The sequence below is a fragment of the Aphis gossypii genome, chromosome 3, assembly GCF_020184175.1.
Source record: "Aphis gossypii isolate Hap1 chromosome 3, ASM2018417v2, whole genome shotgun sequence".
In the NCBI taxonomy this organism is placed as follows: domain Eukaryota; kingdom Metazoa; phylum Arthropoda; class Insecta; order Hemiptera; family Aphididae; genus Aphis; species Aphis gossypii.
The window spans coordinates 22,970,492-22,989,659 of NC_065532.1; the positions used below are offsets into that span (position 1 = coordinate 22,970,492).

At 27.6% G+C, this 19,168-nt stretch overlaps 1 protein-coding gene across 7 annotated transcripts in view; it reads right to left on the bottom strand.

The window, feature by feature from the left end:
- Nucleotides 1-19,168, bottom strand: part of LOC114132314 (cardioacceleratory peptide receptor) — a 202,331-nt gene that overhangs the window by 123,867 nt on the left and 59,296 nt on the right. For 6 of the 7 annotated variants that reach the window (XM_050204068.1, XM_027997733.2, XM_050204067.1 and 3 more), the window contains one exon: nt 14,827-14,877. The gene's annotated coding sequence lies outside the window, so the exon portion shown is untranslated. Of the gene's footprint in view, nt 1-5,207; nt 5,342-14,826; nt 14,878-19,168 lie in introns of those variants that run through there. The other variant, XM_027997734.2, reaches the window with a different exon arrangement.

Here is a 19,168-nt window from a genome sequence, read left to right on the forward strand (position 1 = left end):
GTAATCTCTTCGTTTGACCGCAGTTTTATCGTTTATGTACGGTTTATTTGAAAGCTATTGTAAGATTTGGACTTCTTTTGTACTTATATATTAAAATATTGTCATGAAATTAAAATCTTTAATACGAACATTTAAAATGAATAGATTTAAAGTTAATTCTTCGGAGTTAAAAAAAAAAAATTTCCCCTTATGCTGTTCGCTTCGAGACAATTGTAATTATTTGATAAACGTTTTTAATTCGATGAGTTCTTAAAAGTCTTCAAAGAAATGTTTTAAGGCACAAAAAAAATATTTTTTTTCTTCGCAACAAATGTTTTGGAGAATAAATAATTAAGTTTTCTCTAGAACAATCATCGAGAAAAAAAAAATACGAGTCGATTTTTGGTTTTCATTCACGTTGATATTTTTCATAAATAACTACAATAGTGATGCTACGATAAATTATATAATATTAAAGGATATTAAGTTGATGGTTTCATATGTCAACACCAAAGTACGTTATTTCTGTTTTTGAAATACACAAAATTCAAGTCTTAGACAACAATTTGTGGTAAATTATTGGAAACTGGAAACTTATTGAAAAATATCTTGTATAATAAAATTGGAAAACAGACCTATCGATAATTGAATTTTTGTACCAGTAACTAGCGTTAGATCGTTTGCACATACGAAAATATGTCTATATAATATATAATATAGTGTAGAATCACCCATTTATAAAAATTAATCTATATAATATAATCTATAGGTATTTACAAAATACTATTATACTCTATTACAAACATTTTACAATATATTGTTTTTAAAAACGGGATGATAAACAAAATCTTTGAAAATCCATATCACAAAAAAATGATAGTACATTTTTCACCTAACACGTTTAATACGTAAAGCGTGTCCACGAAAAAGACCGACATGGGAACGGCAATCAATAAACACAGCTATCTTGTCTACGTGTATTTCAACATCGGCATCGTTGGCGGTGGTCATCTGTCAGTTACCTTAATGTATTGTAACCGTTTTGTTTCCAAAACTTTAGACGAAAAAAAAGTTGCACGCGGTTTTGGTCTCCGTTGATTTATATACAATATTAGATAGCCTCTGTTTAAAACGTTTAGAAAGAAATATCTAAAGAAAGAACAATAATAGATAGAATGTACACAAGAGATATACAAGTAAAATTGACGAAAAGCTCCTCAGTTGCACTTTTAGATATACGTTTTATATGTGTATATACTACGTGATTCATCTATCAAAAACACTGATTATTTCAAAATCAATTAGAGTTTTTACTTTTTTGAATGGCAACATACATTTTTTAAATTTCATGTTATGAAGCAGAATATTTCTTGGAATATTTAAATACGCATAATAATAAAGTTTTGGTTAGCGGAGTAGTAGACAGTAGACCAACATTTCGCGGAGTATCTTCGTACTTTTCCACTTAACACAGTTATATAGTGGTCGCCACTTATAATGTTCACTAATAATAAGAATCAGCTGCTTATAATTCATAAACTACTCTATCGAGTTATAATTTTTATTTACCAAAAAATATTCTACTTCAAAATAAGAAATGAAAAATGTATACGTATTCATTCAAAAAAGAAAAAAGTTAAAATTATAACAATAAAAATATTTAAAAATGTATTTTTTTTTTTTTAATTTTGTTTAATTTTGACTGGAAATAAAGTAAAAAAAAAAAAACCTATTTCAAAAACGTTAATATAAATTTTGAAATAGTGAGTGTTGTTCGATAAAAGAATTTCCGTCTATACTAAGATGAGCCTGAACTGCTGTAAAATGAAGAAAATAACAGGACGGTCATTTATACGGATCAGTTATGGTGTGATTTATTCAGTTATAGCGATCCATTTCGCGCGTAGCAGTCGTCGTACGTAATTTATTATAGGCGAGCTTAACAATTAGCCAAAAACCGGTCGGGTGGCGGCGACTTGGTGAAATCAAAAGAATAGTAATATTATTAATCTATCATTATACAATATATTATATACTATGTATTACATATTTATATACATATATTAGCTATATTATTCGAATATCGTATACCGTGTAATACTGTGTATTTTCGACGTCTTAAGTAGGTATATACGTGTACGCGTGCTCGTATGTGTATGCGCATGTGACGAGCGTGCAAAATGACCGACTGAGGGCGTGCGATTTAATACCGTTTAATTGGGCTGCCCAACGACCCGGCAAGATCTGATTAGAAAAAGAAATAAATGATCTTATATATCTAGATAGAGCAGATATAATAATAATAAAATCCAAAAGCCAAGAGCAAGTGAACTTGGAATTTTGACTGTATTATTATAAAAGCAGTATTGTTGTTTTATCATTGGACGCCGCCACTCGGACAGGATAAAAATTGACGCAATATCGTTATCGCGGATTTTTTATATTCGGCTTCGTTGTAAGTTATTATTTATTATTATTTTCATCTAAGTTATACGCCATTTATCAATTATAACAGAACGAATAAATCGTACTCGAGTCTGATCTCGAACCGTTGCGTGCAGCCACTGCGCCACGTTTTTTTTCCATCGTTGCCGGCAGCGATGGTAAACTAAAAAAATCATAATTAGGGGTCGGGAAGATGCTGAGCTATATCGTAATATTACTATACTTCTCGATCTCGATAATACGCTACGGTTTTCTCTACCACGAAACATTAAGATGACTTTAAAATAGAGAGTGAATGAGGGGTGTGAGGGGGAAGCTAGAGACTTTAGAAGTCGAGAGACATCAACAACTTATTCATAAAATATATAAGTGTATAATAGATATCTACGTTTATAATATGTTGTTTTTAAACTGTTTCACCATCAACAGTGTACAGAAAATATTTTTTATTATACTAATATTGCCATCACGCGTATTTATAATAATATCACAGTGCCTACAATAATAATATATGAATTATACTATAATATGCTACCAACCGACAATTATTTGTTTTTCATTGCTGTAGGTACTACAGTTGTGTTTTTTAATATTTTTTTTGTAACCAAGCTTTAGAATATAAACTTTTTAACGTATTTTAACCAACCAGCAAAGTTAGTTTTAATAAGCAAGTTTAATATACAAAGAATTTATTATATAGAGTGCAAAATCTATAAGTACTTTTATATTTATATATATTACCGTATATACATTGTATATGTACCTATCAGTGTATTACATATTGTAGACAAACGAATCCGATACCTTAAAATAGAAATGATTCGCTTCCCAGGATATGAAAACTTGAAAATGGAAAACATTTTTATATCTGTAAAGTGTAAGGAATAGTAGTTATAAGTTAATAATTGATTTTTGAATATAAACCTCGCAGGTTTCGTGAGGTTTCTCCTCTGCGATGTTCACGCATTTTATTTCATGCAAGCGTAGCTCAAATAAAATTGTAGTAAGATTACTAAACTATGTGGATTTATTATTATACGTATATAATATCTGTAATATCATTATCATTTATTGTCATTGTGGAGCATTAAAGTATTGCTTAGTGAATACAATTGCATATACGTTAAGTTAAGTTACTTGCATTTTAAAAGATTAATGAGAATATTTTAAAACATAACGAACGATTTATTTCCTTCCTGGTAATAACGATTGACAAGGTTTATTATTTCAAAAACGAATAGCAGTTGACGTTTTCAACTAAGTATGATAATAAAAGAATTAACACATGAAATGGAGTTCTCTAATGTTTGCGTTCAATAATATTATTATACATTCATATATTTATATTTCATTCTACAAATACATAGAACATAACATTCCGATTCCGGGTAATAACGCACAGACAGTTTCGATATAGATTGAAATATTTTAGAGTTAGCGATAAAAATTAAACATTGGTAGTTTTCATTGAAATCGGAAACGAATATCTTAATTCATAGTATACAAGTGTAATAGGAAGTTGTTCAGTTATGGAGAGTTCATTATTTACTTAAATTAATTCTAATTATTGGCAGGGGCGTATTTATGGTAAGTTGAAAATAATAAATACACCTATATACCGCAGTATGCTGTATAGCTATATGGGCATAATATCGGTATCTAGACATTAAGCTGTAAAATAATTTTGTACCTACTTTATCGCCACTACTAAAAATCTGAAATTTTAAATAAAAACACTCAACTGGTTTTTTGGGAACCGAATATTTCCATTTACCAGTGGACTACAAATTAGATACAATAATAGATGAAATACTTAGTTATTTAATTTTTGAATTAAAAATTAAAAGAAAACAATAAACGTTAAAAAATAAAAACAGATACAAACCGATGGTTAAATATTTGCCATGCAGTTGGACATGTTTCATAATTGCGAAGTTTCAATTATTTTTATAATTTATCACATTATTAAAAACTTTTATGATAGCCAAACAAATGAAATATCTACTTATGAAAATGTGTAAAAATGTACCATATTGGTTGTTAAAAATACAATTACTTAATTGAAACCAACATAAGAATATGATATGAAACATAATATATGTATCACAATTTATAATAATGATGATTATATAATAAAATGCAATTGATCTTTATTTAAAAAAAAAAATATAGTATAATATGGTAATATAGCCAACACAATTTATTTTTTTGATCATTATTTTTAGTTTCTTTCTTTGCAATATATTAAATAAGCGTACAATCAAAATAGTACTATTATAGTACTATTTTCTTGATTACAACTTTATTATGTACTTGACCTAAAAAATGTTTGTATTACATAATTTTCGTTTAGTTGTTTGGGTTTACATTTCCACAACATATATTTATTTTAAACTAAAAATTTAAGAAATATTTCATATTCGAATTTATTAGTACTAAGTTATGTTTTAAATGCCAATTCATTTTCCCTAGTAATGTATAAAAAATATATTAACGTCTATAATTTGTTAGTTTTTTTCTTTTTGTTTGTTTATTTGTAATGAGAGCACATAGAATTCAAGAAATTATACGTTTGATAACATTGATTACTTGCATTAGAATGGTATACATTTTATCCAATCAATAATTTTGATTCTTTAAAATGTCTTGATAATTATTATGAATATTAATGATGCCAATATACTTATTTGGTATCGAAATATTTATAGAACCAATAAATAAAACTTGAAAATTTTAAATTATTTTTCTGAATGATAATTATTTACTGTATTTTTGGATCTTACTTTAATTTTCTGTGATTTCCTCGAATCACTAACTTTTAGATTTTTAGTGAAGTGATAATAAATTGATATTATGACGAAGCGTTTTTTTTCTCAAAATGCATTTTCAGTAGAAGTTCTTTAATGATGGTTTAGAAATCAGTGTAGCAATTTGTAACTAGTTGATTTTGTGGATCAAAAGTAAAAATTTTTTAGTATTCTTCAAAATAATTAAGAAAACAAAACTATAAGAAAAATTAGAAATTTTATTTATAATTATATATAAAAAAAAAAAAAAAACAATGTTAGTAATAAATTAAAATGATAAAAATTAAGTAGGTACATAAAAAAAAAAAATTAAATTTATAAAAATAATTAATGTGTTAAGTCATAAATGGTTTTATTACATCAACCGTATTAACTTAATATAATTGAGCTGATTTAATATACAAATGTGGGTTTTCGTAATTGTAAGTCGTGTTTAATCAACTAATGTTTATCAAGCGTCAAAATTACAAGATTTTTTGTATTTACTATTTGGTAAATAAGTTGTTCTACCAAGGTTGTCTCTATGATTTGGTTTTCCGCTTAAATGAAAAAGCAACATAAGTTATAAATTTAGTAGGCATTGTTTAATCTCCCACGCTTGCGAGTCGTGGTAAGAAACCATATATCATTCAGTGTGGTTATCGCATAAATTCCATTGACGTCTACAAACTTTTTGTTGACCGACAAGTGGAATCGCAAGTTTCCAATCAGACGAACAAAAATCGGAAACGGATGTCAAAACAATGACGTACCGATCGATATGTGTCAAAACCAGAATTTTACCAGCTCGAGAGTTAAGAGTATATAAGTAATATACAAATCGTCGACAACGGTTAAAATATATAATAAACACGGTAGTTCGCCGTAACAATACTTATTCATATTGTGGTTTTTCATATCGTGTAAACTAAAGCTTAATATTATCGCGTGAACGCTGACTCGCGTATCGTGATGTTGAATTTATGTCCAAACGGCATTTCGGATGTACATAAATAATCGACGAATAAACTGCAGCAACCGAATAACAGTGCAAGACATATGTTTGTTATCCGGTCGGGATTTTGGAAAACACAACACGCATCTATGCATTAAATATAATACATCGTTACCGGTGTACAAGATCACTTATGTACGGCGGCGGCAGTATCATAATAAACTTAACCTCTTTTTATAGGAAGTTTTCATTTGTTTTGATAAGCAGTGTTCGTCGTTTATAACTAACTATAATAGCTAGAGAGATAGTAGTATAATTAATAGATATATGATGATACGTCAGTCTGTGACGTCCCCATTTTCTAATGGGAGAGGAATGGCTGACATTGTAATGCTATCATAGTAATATATTGAGAACATCGAGAGATAAACTCACTTCCAGGTATTATTAGATTCCAGCACTTGTGGTATTAATAGGTTAATATAGTAATTGTATGTAGTATGATTAATGACGATAGTTTACCACAGTGATCTGGAATAAAGAAACTTACTTATATGTATATATACATTTATAAAGTACAGTAGAGAAGTTAAAAACTGCAAAATATTTCGTTGAGTATATGATAATATATTTTTGTGGTTGAAATCCGATACAATACAAAATATAAATGTTATTTACCACATTAATGCAAGTGCATCATTACGTTGTGCATATTATAGATTTTATTTAATAATAATAAATTATATCAACAGATCAGACTATAACATATACTAACGTATTGAAGCACTGATTCTATGTAAATATAATTATCATCGTAATAATCGTCTATAAACTCTTTCAGTGTACGCAAATAACGAGGGTTTCCTCGTACTACGAGGAAGCCCATAACGATGACATCATAATATACAGAATAAGTCACCAATTATTTTTACGATTTTATTTTCTTAAATAATGTAGTTATTGAGTTATTTGAATTTGAATTTTTTAAATTTTTAAATATATAATGAGACCATATTTTTAAATTCTTAAAAATATTTACTACTTAAAAATTATCTCGAGAAGATAAAAGCTCCTAAGTACATATACATATATACAATTGTGTTGTGTTTGGATTGTAGACAGTTTTTTTTTTTTTTTTAGTACGAATCCATATAAAAGGACTTGTGATATTGAGATAAAAGAGGGAGGAAAATATAATTTCTGGCTTCTGCAGTACTACTTAGAGATCCGTCGGGTGCCCTTTAGCCACAACTTCTGTTTACCACACACAAGCACACCGAAGACGACGACAATAATAATAATAAAACATTTTTGACTGTCGCATTATTCGAAACTAGGTCGCCGACGAGGTATTGTGTGTGATCAAAAAAAGGTCGTGGGAGAACGCGTTCTGTTCAGATTTTGAAGCTACGATCGGTACTGCCACTGCTAAAGTCAAACAGCTTTTGTTTATTGCACCGCGTCTATCGGGCAAGACGTTTATATATTATAAACATATATACAAAACGAAATTCGATCGTCGAATAATAAATACATTAAACCATAGTTTATTGTTATTTTATAAGTATACGTTTTGTTTTCGCCTCTTTTATACATTGTGACACTGCTGTCGGTTACGGACTTGTAATCTCACAATTTTGCAAGTGCGTCAGTAAATGCTACTAAATGGAGGTTGTGATATATACACGTATATATGACAAATAACAATAACACATACCTATCTAAAATATACGGTCGAATAAAAGGACAAAATGTAATGGAACGAGAGACAGACCCGATGTTTCGTATATATATTGTGCAGCAATGCACGTGGCGATGCCGACGAGGTGATAAATTATGTTTTTTAGAAATCCATCAGTCATACGCTGAGTTCCAGGTAAAAAATCCTACGTCCACGTCAAAAATTTGGCCGCATGTTTCATAGTCATCAGAAAATATGATATATATATAGAAAGAGAAATACATAAAACTGTAGTACGATAAATTAATCGACGACGACCATCACACAACGATTTCGAATACAATGAACCAATATATGACATTTTTATCTGGTCCTTTTTGTTTTGTATTTATATCAAAACGTTATATATGATAACTATTGCATTTGAAAGATTAAAATTTATATTTTAAGCAAAAACTAAGCTATCTAAATGTGTAAGGGTGCAACAGCTTGCGGTTTTCTTAGTTGTTTTCAATGTTACGTTTACATGCTGTATTACATTAGAAGAACATAGATGAATATTTGGTTGAATATTTTTTTTTTTTTTTATTTCAACAAGAGGGGTTTCATTATCTAAAGTAAATTGACTCTAAAATGTGTTGAGAATTTTAATACACAGTTTTGTAAGAATCGCTTCGTTCAATACGATGGATACAGGGGTTTTGTGATCACATTTTCTAGAGCGGTCGCGCAAAAATTAGGTTATAAAGAGTTTTGGCAAGTGTATGCACATTACATTGTATATCAAGGTATCACCACACATGTCAATTTTATCATTTATTCATTCAATTGAATTTATAAACATTGTTTTGAACGATTTTCAAAGACGTAAACATCAAAGTACTATCAACAAAATTTTATAAACCGTATAAATAATATAGATCCTATATATATACTTGAAACTCCTATATGTATGACATAAACACTGATGCTTCAAACACGCTGCAATGACTGAATAAATGTATAATACTTATGTCCCAAAAAATGTACACAGGATGTATCAGAATGATCTAACACATTTATTCAAATATATAATTGTAATGTGCCATCATGATATAATATGTATTTTATAGTTAGTAAATTAAATAGATAACGCAACAGTGTTGCGGCAACTCAACATTTTACCAACTTGATATTGTAGTCATAACCGAGTTGCGTCTATAGATATTGTTAAAATCATATTGATCATATTTTAAAATGTAAGTTAAATTTATCGTACATAAATACATCAATTTATAAACTTATTAAAAGTATAAATACGTTTAAAAAATATAATGGAACAAAAAACATCAAGGCATTGATTATTTAAATAAAGAAATTAAAAATTTCAGAGAAAAGATAAATTCCGTTTTAATAAACTTTGATAATTTGTACAAAATTTTTATAATTATGTTACTTTTTACTTTATATATTTGTAATAAAACATAAATATATATAATTATATATTCTGAAACTAACTTTTACAAAGTTTAAAATACTATGAAAACTTAAGTAAGTTTGTGATACATATTTAATATTATTTGTCATTAAGAACTATTATCAAATTGTTTTTTTTTTTTTTAGTTTACTTTAATCACTAATATTAGACGTTGTTATTGAATTATTACTTGGAGTTTTGCTCGAAACACTAATTGAGAAATTTTGGTATCATTTTGACACTTTTTGTCGTTTTTGAAACTATTGTAGTTTTATTAAATGAAAAGACGAAATTATAGACGCTTCTATTGAATTCCAAATATTTCGTGTCTTGTTTAACGAATAAAGTAGATACTTGACAGCCATAACGACAATTTTATAGAAAACACGATTCAATATGATTATTGAAAGCTTTTATTTAGGTAAATATGAAAACATAACAGAAAAATAAGACCCTTAATGTTTTATAATTTTGTACATTTTGTAGGTATATGGTATCATGTTTTGTTTTTGAGTTACAATCGATTTAAAATTATCTTCGTCAGATTTCTGTCTTCATTTATAATTATAAATTTTTTTTTTATTTATTTATATTTTTCAGTTATCTCAGATTCAGACTTACTTAAAAACCATTTTTTAAAAAACCAATTAGAAATAAATAATAAATAATTCTCATCGTAAATTAATCATAGATTGGAAGGATAAAAAAAATCTCAGGGATAGTAATTCTGTCAAGAGATTACACTCAATTTGCTTTTTGTTTACTAACTTTGCGTTGCAGTGACTAGGTATTATTATAAGTCTCGTGAGAATTTAGTTTAGGATTGGTTACATGAATAGGTATTATAAAGGTTTATATTGTTATTTGGAAAACAATTAATCTACGGTTTATAACAAAATTGAGCTAAATTTACTATGCGAAACCACATGATATCTATATTATTTTCAGCAATTGTTTTTACTAAGATATAATTTTGTATATATATATACTATACTTAGTTAAATACATATATTTGTATTTTTTTTATTATAAGCTTATTGAACTCATTTCAATTACTTGAATGCTATTTTAATATAGTAAATAAATAAAGGTAAACTTGAAGGAAATGAAACTATGATTCATTAGTCATCACTAATATGTTATTTATACGTAACATAAATTGTAATATTGTATTTAACAAAAATTATGTAAGAGATGATTGTATTAAAATTATATTGGATTCAACTGTTGGAAACGAATTTAAACTTGTATGTGATTAAAATATTATAAATAATTTTTAATAAAAGTATGTTTAAATAATAAACTGCAAACTATAATATAAATTATAAACAGAATCATTACTAAATACACTGAAGAATCGTTTTTAAAAAAATATCATAAATTATGAATTAACTATAATGCTTAAATAATATAAAAGAAGTATTTCGAATAAGAGAATAAATAATAGACATAATTGTAACGAAAATATATTAAATGCACTGTATTATATGATAATTTATTTTTCTTGCAATTGAATTAACAATATGGTGGTTATCAAGAGGGACAGCTTAATATATTTAACAGGGACCAAAGTTTATCTCGAAAAGAAATTTAATTAAATTCCAACCGTATTTTTTTCCAATTTATAAGGATATTTAAGGATTAATTTGTTTTTTTCTGTTAAATATAATGATTAAATAACAAACAAAAAAAACCCCATGTTATTATGGAATATAATATTATTATAATATACACGAAAAAGGGATGTTATTTTATTCAAGCTATTTAATAATCCTTCAGAAATTACATTAGGCATTGACATTATCTGTTGATATTGTACAGTTATATGTATAAGCTATAAATTTTATGCTTCTATATTAATAAAATCTTTTTGAATTTAATTATTAATATAATAGTACGATACACGGTGTTTTCCTTAATATCTGTTAAAGTAGTATTTGTTATTAAAATTAAATAATCGAGAGATTGTTTTCTTGGATCGTGAAAATAAATTATTAGAACAAGCGTTGATTATGTGTTATTATTATACGCATGATGAGTGTCACGAAGGGCGAGCGTGCAACGGTGGTGCGGTAACAACCTTTAATGTGCTAAGCGCTTTTGCGTGAAGAGTGGTAACAGTATATAGGTTTAATGGTATCATTTGAATAATAATGTCATTTTATGTTTTTAACGATTTTTAAGTCATGGTTCGAAACTTACGCGTACATACAACAAATGTTAATAATAAAACGCCAAAAGCTTTTACGAGTATGATGGTTGCCGTAAATATAACGTACATAGCGTATTACTGGCGTGCGTGTATGTGTGTTTATATTATATTTATGCACCACGTCTCTATTGTACCGCGAAAATGTTGTTTTTTGTCTATTCAGATGTATTGATGATGGTCGTTATGTAAGATATATAAAGATAATTTTCTGAAATAATTATAAATAATACTGTAACAGACGACTTAAGTATTACAATATTGTTTAAACTACTAAACGCATTGAAGTCGAATGAACAATAAACGCTTTATTGAATACACATTTTTTTATTATTTAATGGTATGACATATTATTCTTTATTCACTCATAAATATGTATAATAAGTAGATAATATATTAATAATATGATTGTATAAAATGCATAAAACATGTATTTATTTTTTTATTTATAGTATCTGTAATTGTTTTTTAAATATATAAATATATATATATATATTATATATCTACAATTAAGTTTAAGTAAAAGTTATAAACAATATTCATTTATTATATATATTTATGATTTCAATAGAAGACCTTTGAGCCAGATGATTCGATCACTTGCTTGTGCTACATTTAGAAAATCACTAATACATATTAACTTTTTTCAAGTGTGTAAGTGATTTTGTCAACTAGACGATGAAATTGGTATATGATTGAATAATCGTAATGAAAACCAAATTAGATGTTGGGGAGGTTCGCTTCAATGGAAGGTAGAGTACATTTTAAGATAAGTTTTTTGAAGATCTTTCAAAAATAGTCAAGGAGAATAATAATAGGCCTATATAAATCCGAAAAGTCGAGGGAGGTTTCCCTTACTTGAGAATTATAATGATCATAGAGAATATAATATATTTTTACATGAATTTTACAACATTAAATAGAATACATTAGAGCATAAATAGTTACGAATCGAACCAAAATATGGTCTATTTAGACGAGTATTTTACCCAGCAAAAATATTGTTTGTACAAAATATGAATAGTAATATACATTATTACATTTTCAATTGAAAAATAAATTATAACCACTTAAAATAAATATTATTAATAATTAACCATAAAATCTAAATTAAAATATATATATTTGGTATAGTACGCTATTGGAATATAGTAATGTAAATTCAAAAATGAATAAAATTAGCATCATCAAAGTGCATTTTGCTCACCCAAGGTAAACATTATTTCACTTGCCCAAAACAATCACCCATCAAATACCATACGCAAAAAAAAATTAATATCATTATTACATCATATATCGATAATTATTGTATAAAATACACTCAAATCAATAAAAATCATAAAGCAGATTTATTTCGTTTGAATTTAAAATATATAGCACACACGTGTCAATAACTATGTGTGTGCCAATACAAACAAATTTTAGTTTACTTAGAAATGTTTTGGTTTCATATCACTCCGGCTTCCCTTGCCTATGCCAAATCATTTTCGCAATAAACAATAATTAATAATAGTAATTTCAATACTATCAATCTTGTTTACGCTTAACTCTCATTTACACTGATTTCAATTTTCATTAGTTAAAACACTCGTCATCATTTCTGAAAAATTGATGTTTGTAACTATTCTCCGTATTTTTTTTTTTTTTTTTGAACAATGATTATATATTTCTAATTGTATTGGTAATGGGTATACAGATCAGAATATTTTCCTCGTAGAACTTTGAGCCAGTATTCAGCTGGCTGGAATTATACCTTTAAAGTTTAGATAGGTATGAGTGGAGTAATGGACAGATATATTGTTCGGCAGTACTGTGCCGAGTTGTGGTGACGCTCAATATTATGTCGCAATAGGCTTATGAATTTGTAACGACAATAACACAATATTGTATTATTATAGATCACGTAAATCGGGAGGCCGTGAAGAGGCTTATAAAATATAAGAGACGGCAGTATAGGCTTTCACGCGCGGTAGGTCGTCGCGTAGTGGTCTCCGGAATGAATTCGGTCGGCGGTGAACCACCAAACGCGGTCTGGAGCTTAATACGCTTAATATAATATAATACGAAATACTATTATATTATAATGTGGCGTATTATATAGTTATAATGGAATCATACGAATATACAGACCCAGCTTTGGTTATCTGTCGTGGGTGGCATATACCTTTTATGACCTGTGCGTTTGCACTGTGGTGCTGTGTGATTATTCAATATAACAATATAAATATATCGTCGCGATACTTGAACACTCAACTCCGGTGTGGCTCATTAAAATAGAGTATGTGTGTGTGTGCCGAGTAGATCTGAACGCGACCGCAGGCCACGTCGTTCGCCGCCGCCATCAATCCGTAGCGTGTTAAATCGATTCCCGCAGTAATAGTTTTTAATTATATACGTGTCAATTTAGGATTTGCATTCGAAACGGCGTGTCCTTAACGCTTCCGCGACGTATTATACACCCCGTCACGCTGGTATCGTCTTTCCGCATCGTTTATTATTATTATTGCTAAAATAATAATAATACGTATTATCGCGCAAAATCTCGCGTAGGTACATTGTAACTAAGGATCTGGTAACTTTTTTCGTCAAGATTAACACTATATACAGGTGTTTTACGTCCACCGTCATTACTCATGGTCCACAATTATACCGACAAGAAACTTGATAAGTAATTTTGTATTCGTATTGTATATATATTATGTATATAATATATTACCGGGCTACGAGACCATGCTGATGTACTACTACGAAAACATGCACAGTGCACTTACGTCGTACATATTATTATTATTAGTATGTTCACTTATAATAATATATGAATAGTTGTGGATAAACGACATAATCAAACCAGTTACGTGCTGAGAGTTATTTTAATTTAAATCTCTTCATTTAAAATTAATTTAGAATTCGCCCTGTTCTTTAAATCGAAAAGAAAGAATTAAATTTAAAAAACTTTCAGCGTGTAAAATAATTATTACATTTTTTTTCATAACTATTAATACAGAATTGCACAATTTAAAAGAACGCTGTTTTAATTGGATAAATTATTGTTTCCGACCAAATAATTTGTTTAATTTATATATTGGGTTACCTAATATGGTTGTTCTTAAACAAATGAAAATCAAAAATTAAATCATCAAATAGTGTAACGATAACTAATTTATTTTCAACTTATTATAATTTATAATATAAAATGTTATTGACTGGGTAGTGACCAGTGGGCGAGTGTCCGATATAGACTAGACAGCTTAAAATATGGAAAATATAATATACCTATAAAAGAAGCATTATTAAATAGTTTTTATAATATCTTACCGTTATTTTTTCAATGGATTTTTGATTTTGGACCTTCCTTAACCGTCAAAACTGAAAATAAAAAACAAACAAAACGTTCAATTAAATACATGTCAAATCATGAAATTAGCCTACACCACTAGATAAATTTACACAATAGTTAATATGTATAAATGAGACTTAAAAATACGAATACTATATATAATTATAAATAGTAAAAAATTAATATACACTGTATTATGATATTATATACAGAGTGATTCTTTTAACACTCATTAGTCATTATTTCTGATAGTTTCTATACAATTTGAAATATGCAGAACATAAAATTATTTTTTTATTATGATCATCTCTAATGATAATATTATTATTTATTAGGTACTATAAAGTTTATTTTATGCTCCTATAATAAAATTAATAGTTTATTTGATTTACAACTTTATTTTTGTGATTAAAATTAGTACAGACATTGTAAATGAACGCAACATGATTTTATGGATATACTGCTGTTTTACACTTTTCAACCAAACCTTAGATACCTAATACAACATATATACCAATTATAATAAAAACATAACTATTCGTACAATATTTAATTATACATATTTTAGAAATAATATAATAATAATAATAATAAAACACTCTGCTCAGAATATGACAATTAAAATTCAGATTGTCACTAGAAAGTAAAAGTAAATTAAAAAAATATGGTGTTTATATAACAAATAGTATATTATGTAAATAGGTAGGTACTAACGACGGAATAAAAAAACTTTTTTTTTTTTTAAATAGGTAAATTTTTTAACGAGAATAATGAATGCGCTATATATTAAAACAATCACGCTGTATTATTATACACAAAATATATTAAATAAACTGTAAGTCTGGGGATAGTTTAGACAATTAGTTCGAGTGGTAGTAGCGTATTATGTGTAAATGTGTAATACAATTATGGATTACGTGATGGATGAGCGTTCGGCTAGTAGCACTGTTGCGTGTACTGTGCTCGAGAGGTAAACATTTAAGTCTTGAAATTAAGTCAATGCGTTATTAAATTATAGCCACAAGTCATATACAACCCTTTACGCGCGTGTCGATAAAACCTTAAATATTGTATAAAAATAATACATATTTTATATTTTCGGTTTATAATTATATTATAGTATGTATACATATTTTGTGTATCGTTGTATTCCGCCATCACTACCGCGTTGTTTGTCTAAAATTAAAAATTTGAAGCGACTACCTCATAGAAAGTTTTTATTTTTATTTACATCTAAATGTACAGGTATGTCGAAGTATTTGAAGAAGCACTATAGTAATTCGCGTACTTCTAAGTACACGGGTTCACGATATTTACACACGTGCGCTCATAATAATACGTTTAGTTGCGTACTTATCGTATTTTATTTATTTTTTTTATTTTCGTTAAAACGACCAATATTTTGTTTTCGGTGTTTCGTCCTTACTCTATTATATTCATTAATCGGTATATAATAAATATATGTATTACTTTTTCCCAGTGGTGTTAGGTATACCGAGATAATTAATTCATAGTTACTCTTCACCGACAGATTTAATAATATAATATCTGTATATACGTAGTTGTACCAGTTTTTTTTTTCAAACGTTACTTAATTTATAGCGTTTTATAATCGTATAAATTATAATATATATATTATATATATAATATGGTATCAGTAACAAAATAATACCTATCGTGTTCCTCTGGCTACCCAAGTTTTCGGTTGAATCGCAGTGTTTTATTCTTGATTAAAAATATATATACTATATAGACAATAATTATTATATTTATTACTTTCTATAAATGGTCGTTTTAACAATCACTGCGTGTATAGATATTATATACATATATATATAGTTTATACGCCTAAAGATTTTTTTTAGATTATTATAGATAGGCACCTGGTGAATTTTGACATACCGTTTCACACACACACACTAGCATCGTTTTTATACGTCTATCATATTACACGACGCTCGTTACCTTGACGGTCCTGTTTTAGCTATATACAATAGATTAGCTTCATAATATGGTTTCAATGATTAATAATGATGATAGTGTTAAGACTTAACGCGTTAACCGTAATGTCTTTGTTATTAAATAAGACAAATAGCCGATCGGTAATATATTTTACGGTATATAAAGAGACGTAGAGATTATATAGAGATCTAATGCCGTGATTATCCTATACTATATATAATATGTATGTATGTAGTGATGTGTACTTCTATACTGGCGATGGCATCCCGTTATACATTTAATTAAATCGGTTGACTTTTTTCGTTTATTTTACAGTTATTATAACATCATGCAACATTGCGATTACATATTATACACACATTTGTACAAGCGAAATCGTACGGCATAATATACACTGCGAATACTAAATGCACTATTGATAGATACAGTGCCAAATTATATTCGACATATTAAACGCAGAGCACGCCCGTCGCCCACGTTAAACACACATTACCACTATGCGTAACATTCGTGTGTATGTGTATGTATTCATATTACTGGCAGATTGCAATCGATAATTCATTTGTAAGATTATTAACATATATATCCGACCAAATTAACACGGCAAAACGACGCCTAGACAACAGATATACGCGCAACGATTTTATATTATACAGCGTTAATGTTACACGCGGACAATAATTACTGGCACTACAACAGCCGTACTACACGACTGCTCGAACATACGTATTGTAGGCACTTACACTATATGAGTAAACTGCGAGAGACCGATAATTAATATTATATCAATAATATAGTATTTTGATACGTACTTTAGTGTCTTAAGTGTTGCTTGAGACAACGACATAATATAACAATGGAGATTTTTTATCGTGTTTTGGATGCTTAAAACGATGAGGTAAACATAAATATACCTACGTAACTCATATCATAATATTCGTCTACAATTGTTTACCAGGGTTCGGGACTTAAATCACTAAAAAGCACTAAAATATGCGCTTATATATGACCCGATAAACTTAAAAATATGCACTAAAATGAAAAAAAAACACTTAAAAAGTCATTAAAAAAAGGATTTATTTCATATAAATATAAATAACATTTTAATTTATTTATAATTATTAATTAATAATAAAAATAAAATCTTTGCAAAATATAACTACATGGTTTTCGATTTATTGAGTATAGAGTGTATTACACTCAAAACAAATTTTTGTAATTAATCGTTCAACACTTTAATTAATTAATACATTTTGAACAATAATATTATCTATCAATCGTTAAAAATCATTAAATATGCAAAAACTTCTAAAATATGCAAACACCCCGAAATATGCAAAAAAATGCAAAATAAAATTTCTTATTTGAATTCTCCATACCCTAAAACGTATTTTTATATCACTCAGCTATGTTTTACATCACCTATAATGGATATGCAAATGATATTAGTCCCGAATCATGCTAATTACTATGAAGGGTGCATCAAGCAACACTTGTATAGAGCACATAATTGTATATTAACTCTAAAATGTATTTATCTGTGACAGCTAAAACGTACTAAATTACATATTTTGGGAAAATTTCAAATTTTTATCTATTTTAATTAGCGAATGCGCAATATCATCTAAGTTGTTTAAATAACAACTCATTTGTTTCTGTTTCTTTATAGATCTTTATTTTCTAAGTAATTTTGATCTATTGATCCTAAAACCAAAATTGACCTAGTTATAACTTACACCGGCATGGCATACCAAATTTCTAAATACATATCTGTATAAGTATGACAATTGTATAATACATATTTGACAACGACCATGTTTTTTGTAATTTTTTTATAGTAAATAATTTATTTTTAAACCTTTTATTGTTCATTTTTTAACGTTTTACTTCATTGAATCACGATGTAAATTATTAAAACTTTTCGTTTCAATACAACTGTTAAAATATAATGTATAAGTATAACATATCATTTTTTTTTTTGTAAAATGTTTCAATTAGCCATCATTTGAAGTTTTTGCATGTATAAGCACCTATTATATTTGTCATTTGATACTTATTGAAAATATTAAACCGTTAGGTATATTATAATATGTCGGTGTCGTTTAATATTTTCATATATTTGAAATATGATTTCGATTTCGGTATTCTTTGAACCCTATAATAACGTATATATATAATATATATTATTAATTTTTAATATTGTTCCCTCGTATATGAAAAATACAAACAGCTAAACATCAAAATGTAAGACTTCGGGTGTTTTCAATTCGTCAAAATGTTCTTTTATTTTCCCCCGTACGTGCACCGAAAGGTGAAATTCATTGGAATATATACTCATCCTAGACACTCCGGCAAAAA